This window comes from Adiantum capillus-veneris, chromosome 8 (genome assembly GCF_014529385.1).
Source record: "Adiantum capillus-veneris isolate H3 chromosome 8, ASM1452938v2, whole genome shotgun sequence".
Taxonomy (NCBI): domain Eukaryota; kingdom Viridiplantae; phylum Streptophyta; class Polypodiopsida; order Polypodiales; family Pteridaceae; genus Adiantum; species Adiantum capillus-veneris.
In genome coordinates, this window is record NC_140938.1 from 145,485,657 (window position 1) to 145,491,682 (window position 6,026).

General features: G+C 43.6%; 1 pseudogene; it reads left to right on the forward strand.

Moving 5' to 3' along the window:
* Window positions 1-1,444: 1,444 nt before the first annotated feature.
* On the forward strand, window positions 1,445-5,088 carry LOC147453120 (pentatricopeptide repeat-containing protein At4g13650-like; annotated as a pseudogene).
* The last annotated feature ends 938 nt before the right edge of the window (window positions 5,089-6,026 follow it).

Sequence of the window (6,026 nt, forward strand, 5' to 3'; positions counted from 1 at the left end):
TGTGCCCAAAGACACAAGAGGAGATAGCCTATATGTCTAAAGTTCTATATGCTGCAGCGGTAGGTTCTCTAATGTATGCTATGGTCTTGACAAGGCTCGATATTGCACATGCAGTGAGAGTTGTGAGTAGGTTCATGGACAACCCAGGTAAAGAGCATTGGCAAGCTGTGAAGTGGATACTTAGGTATCTAAAAGGGACAACAACAAATGCTTTGTATTTTGGAGGAACTGATATTTTTCTAGAAGGGTATGCTGATGCAGATATGGCAGGTGACAAAGACACTCGAAGGAGCACTAATGGCTATGTGTTCACGGTTGGAGGCACAGCAATAAGCTGGGCTTCAAAGCTGCAGAAAGTGGTTTCACTTTCTACCACGGAAGCAGAGTATGTAGCAATGATGGAGGCAAACAAAGAAATTCTGTGGCTTCACAGATTCTTAGAAGAGCTTGGATTCAAAAAAGACAATTGTGTCTTGTACAGTGATAGCCAAAGCGCTATCCATCTTGCGAAGAACTCAGCTTTTCATTCAAGGACAAAGCACATTGAGGTGAGATATCACTTCATACGCACTCTTTTGGAAGAGGGACAACTAAAGCTAGGAAAGGTGCATACAAGTGAAAATCCTGCAGATATGTTTACAAAGGTGGTTAACAAGGAGAAGTTGAGCTTTTGCTCATCTTCAATCGGCATTCAAGGATAAGAAGCCAGAATGGAAAGCAATCACAAGTTTGGTTTGGAGATCAGTCTCCAAGTGGGAGATTGTTAAGTATGGAGCCTGATTTACCCTTGTAATTTTCTGTGGTAAAAGCGTACATTTGTAAGGCCCCCATTATGAGGAGAAGCCATCGTGCGTGAAGGAAAATCACTCACCGGAAACCTCCGTCCCCGAGACTTTTTTTTCGCCGAAATATTCTTTTTCGCCGGAATATTATGACCGGACGGTGGCCGGAAAGTGATCGAAAAACAACCGGTCGGTTGGCCGGTAGTCAATGGCCGATGGCCAGTGGTCGGAAGTCAATGGCCGGTGGTCGGTGGTCGGAAGTCAATGGCCGGTGATCGGTGACCGAATTCAATGGCCGGTGGTCGAATTCAAAAGCGGACTTGTTTTCTCAAGGACGGCCACACATGGGTGGATTGGAGGGTCTGATTTGGACTTATTCGCACAAGGGCGGCTACACATGGCTGTCTCTCATAAGAGAGGGCAACCCTTTTTACCTATAAAAGGAGGCCATTTCTACACACATTTCATAGTGTGAAGTTGATGCAACAAGATGAGTGTGAGGTGGTGAGAGTGAAGCAAAGCGGGAGTTCCATTAAGGGTATAATCCCTTTATAAACTACTTTTTGTTTTGAAGTACTAAAACCATTGAGTGGCTGCTTTCCCGTGGACGTAACCCACATTGGGTGAACCACGTATATCGTGTGTACTCTCTCTCTCTCTACTCTATAATCTCGTGTATATAAATCTGTCTCTCTCCATTAAGTACTCTACTCAATTATCTATTTAGCTACGTTTTATTTCCTAAGAGAAGCTCCAAGAGGATTTAAACTACCTCTCCCTCCTCAAAGCTTGCCTCAGTACGAAAGTACTAAGGATCTGCATCGTGTCCACCACGTCCACACCTTCATCATCTGCCATGGATTTCCACTTGCAATCTTACTTGGGGACTATCTTATTGTCACATATGCAAAATGTGGTGCCCTTAATGATGCCTGCCTCACATCAGGAACACTACCCTGTCAAACGGTCTTTCATGGTCTGCTCTGATCTCTGCTTATGCTGATTGTGGTCGCAGTCGCGAAGCACTGTAACTACACCAAAACATGGCAGATGAGGCTATTGTGGTCGCAGTCGCGAAGCACTCTAACTACACCAAAACATGGCAGATGAGGCTATTGAGCCGAATGATTATACTTTTGTCAGCCTCCTCAAGGCTTGTGCTAATACATGCAATGTTGAACTGGGCAGGAAATTGCATGCGGATATATGTATCAATGGATATGCAACGGATCTTTTTGTTGCAAACACCCTAGTGAGCATGTATGGAAAATGCAGAGAGACTACTGAGGCTGAGCAAGTGTTTCAAGGATTGTCTCGGCGTGACATAGTATCCTGGACTGCAATGATCTCGGCTTATGTAGATGTGGGTTTAGGAGAAGAGTCTCTCTTGGCATACAGGCAGATGTAAGAGGAAAATGTAAGTCCTAATAAGTTGACATTTGTGATGGTTCTTCAGGCTTGCTGCTGCCTGGTAGAGAGGGAAGAGGTGGCAGGTGTGGATCTTCTCTTATCCGCGGAGATGCCTTTAGATATAGGACAGGCATGCCATGTCGATGCACAGAGAGTGGGCTTTATGCCAGATGCCCTCCTTTCAAACACTCTTGTAACTACGTACAGTAAATGTGGTGCGATACAACAGGCAGAGGCTGCTTGAGGCACCCTTCACCACCCTCACATTTTGTCATGGAATGCAATGCTGTCTACGTACATTCAACAGGGTGAAGGAAAGAAAGCTTTACAGTTGTTTAGAAAGATGCACTATGAAGGTGTAACTCCAGAATTACACACCTTTGTTTTTGCCCTACAGGCATGCAGCATCCTTGCAGGTAATGAAGATGCCTCTATAGTTGAGGGCCACTCTGCAGTAGAGGTTGCACTAGACATCGGTCTTTGTTTACATGAGGATGCATGTAGGAAGGGCTGTGTCTCTGATGTTTTTGTTGGTACAGCTCTCTTGAGCATGCTTGGCAAGGTAGGGAGGGTTTTGGATGCAGAAAATGTTTTTGTGGGACTATTGCATCATGACCTTGCATCATGCAATGCAATGCTTACTATGTATGTTGAACAGGGTGAAGGGAACAAGGCATTACGACTCTACAGACAAATTTGCGAAGAAGGTATGTGTCCAAATCAGCCGACATTTGTTGCATGTCTTCAAGCGTGTGGCTCCTTGGAAGAAGAGCAAGAAGACAAAGATCTCGGGGGTACTACAGTCAAAGCAATCTCCGTGGAGATTTTTCAGGGATTGCATGCAGATGCCCTGCGTAAGGGCTATGTGACTGATGTCCTTGTTGCCAACACACTCATCAGCATATATGGCAAGCTTGGGTCGTTCAAGGAGGCACAGGATGTTTTTTGTGCTTTGCCTGAATGTACTGTTGTCTCATGGACTGCCATGCTTTCCATATTTACAGAGCAAAATTTGGGACACGGCTTTGCAGTTGTTCCGCCTAATGCAAGAAGAAAATATTAGTCCAAACGAGCTGACGTACGTGGCCGGCCTTCAAGCGTGTGCATCTCTGGGAGAGTCGCATGATATTATGGAGGACTTAGGCTCTTTCAAGGCTAGATATTTGGAAATTGGACAGGCATTACACACAGATGCATGTAGAGAGGGTTTCACTTCGGATGTTCTTGTCTGCTCTACCATCCTCAGCATCTATGGAATATGTGGGAGTCTTCGGAAAGCGGAGAGTGTGTTTAACTCGCTGCCTTGCTGTCATATGGATGCCTGCAATGCAATGCTCGCTTTGTATGTTGTAGAGGGTGAAGGAGAGAAGGCTGTATCGTTGTATAAAACTATGCAGAAAGAGCTTGTTTCTTTCAATTGCTCTACCCATTGCTGCATTACAAGCCTGCAGTGATATAGCTCATTTAGAAACATGTTATGAGCTTCATTTTCACACTCTTCTCTTGGAGTTTGACCGCGTTCCCTTTGTAAATGCCACTCTTATTCATGCATATGGAAGTTCTGCCAGCATGTTTGACGCAGAGGTGGTTTTCGATAAATATCCAGAGCCTTCAATTGGCTCATGGACCTCGTGCATTGCTGGTTATGCAGGTGTTGGAAACCCAATTAGAGCGCTACAAATGCTAGAGAACCTCCAACTGGCAGGCCATATTCCTAACATGATAACACTAACTTCGGTCTTGTCAGCTTGCAGTCGGGCTGGATTTGTCAGTGATGGGATTGAGCATTTTGTGTGCATGAATGGAGAGCAGGGGTTGGACTTGGATTTAAAACAGTATAGCATAGTGTTAGACCTTTCGGCATGCAGGGGACTTTAATAGAGCGAGTGACATGTTGCTGAATATGCCATTGCAGCCTGACCTTACTGTGTGGTCATGCTTGCTAGGCGCGTGTCGTTTACTTTGTCATGTTGAGCTAGCTGAATATGCTTTTGAACAAATCATGAAATTTCAGCCTCAGTGGGCTGCACCGTATGTGCTAATGTCCAACACATATGCAGATAAACTGCAGAAGTTTGCAGAACTTGCAGAGCTACATATAGAGGATGTGTTAAGAATACAACGGTAGTGTGTCCGCACCCCCACGTCCTGGGGTTTGTAATATATAATTTTTTACATGGGAGGCACAATATGCCAGTGCAGTACCATCAATGCACCAAACCCACGTACTATTCTCTATGCCTGTTCCCACCATATATGCTGGCAGCCGCATTAGAAGTAACAAGTGCTGTTTTTAGGTCTATTTGGCAAGCTCTGAACTATCATGAGTTCAACTAAATACAGGGACCTTTGTTGATTTTGTGAAGAGTTTTCTTAATGTTTCTGACATAAAAGATGGAGAAGTAAACTTTGTCATGCATGAAATTTACCTTTCAAGATTTCCTCATGTAATGTAATGATAAGTCCCTATGATAACCAACCATGTCCAGCCGCTTGGCTGCTATTGCCCTAAATCTCTCCTTGAAAGGCCTCGCTTTGTCATCTTGAATTGCAAACTGTAGTCTAGTTTGGTGGTACTAATATGGAGTTGAATTGACATCAGCAGATTGTGTATCTACAGCTGCTCTTTTATCAAAATTGGCTTCAATGTGAGCATGTTACATTGGCTTTGTGCTGCCAATACTCAATGTCGAAGCCAGTTATTTTCCGAACAGCTCTCTGGCATAAAACTAGGCCACTCATCAGATCTCAACACACAGGTTGTGTAAGTGAATGGTATGGTAATGAAGGCAAATAAGAGCTTCTCTTGTCCAAAGAAATTGGGCAAGTTGGCATCACTAGCTTTAAAAGGTATTAAAAGCAATGCAGGTTTACTCGCATGTAGTCGATTAAAGCTCATTGGTTTGGGTGGGATGAATGCTCATATGAGGGCTTTGGAATATGTGTTTAGCCCTAATATGTGTTTCACAATTCACACCTGTAATGCCCTAGCTTACGTGTTGGAAGTGGGAAATAGTTTTTAAACGATCTTCAAAACTAGTATACTTACTGCAATCCTAGACAATAAGAATCTCTATCTTATTAGTGGATATGTCTTCCAAATCCTAGGGTCTCCAGCACTTGAGCAATCATAAGACTTAACAATGTGGCCCTACTTGTAAGAAAGAGCTTGACTCCTTGTGAGATGCTTTTACACCATGGATAGCTCTGGGAGTTTCCTAGTTTGAGCTTTTTATGCTTTGAAACAAGCACTTTGTTGCATAAGAGTCTAGTCTTTATATATAAAACATCGTATACCTTAAAGATATATCCAATTCTTGTCGAGGGTAATCTTACATTTGGTTTGCATACCTTGGGTCTTTCTCTTGAGCTTGGATCTCTCATCTTTCCCACTCTATGTGCACCATACATACTATCCCTAGACATAGCAAGTCTATTTATTAGAAGTTCTTGATAGCAATTGCAAGAGACACCTATTTTAGTTCTTGATAGCCTATTTTAGTGCGCATACCGACACCTATTTAGATGCATATTTTGAAGCCAATTTCAGTGCGCATTTTGATGCTCCTAACGGCGCCTGTATTGACGAATGCTGCAAAAACAGAACTTGCGGGCTTTTCCTGCGCATTTTCACTCATTCCTTCTTCTCCTCCCTTACTCTCCTCCTCACTTGCTGCAGAATTGCTGCCGTAGGGCTTGCTGGACTTGAGATTTCCACTCACACGCAACCCCCCCCCCCTACAAGGTAAAATTATTTTTAAGATTCATAGTAGGTTTGTTCACTTTTTGGTGTGTGTGAGTAAACATAGTGTGTGTGTGTGTGTGTGTGTGTCT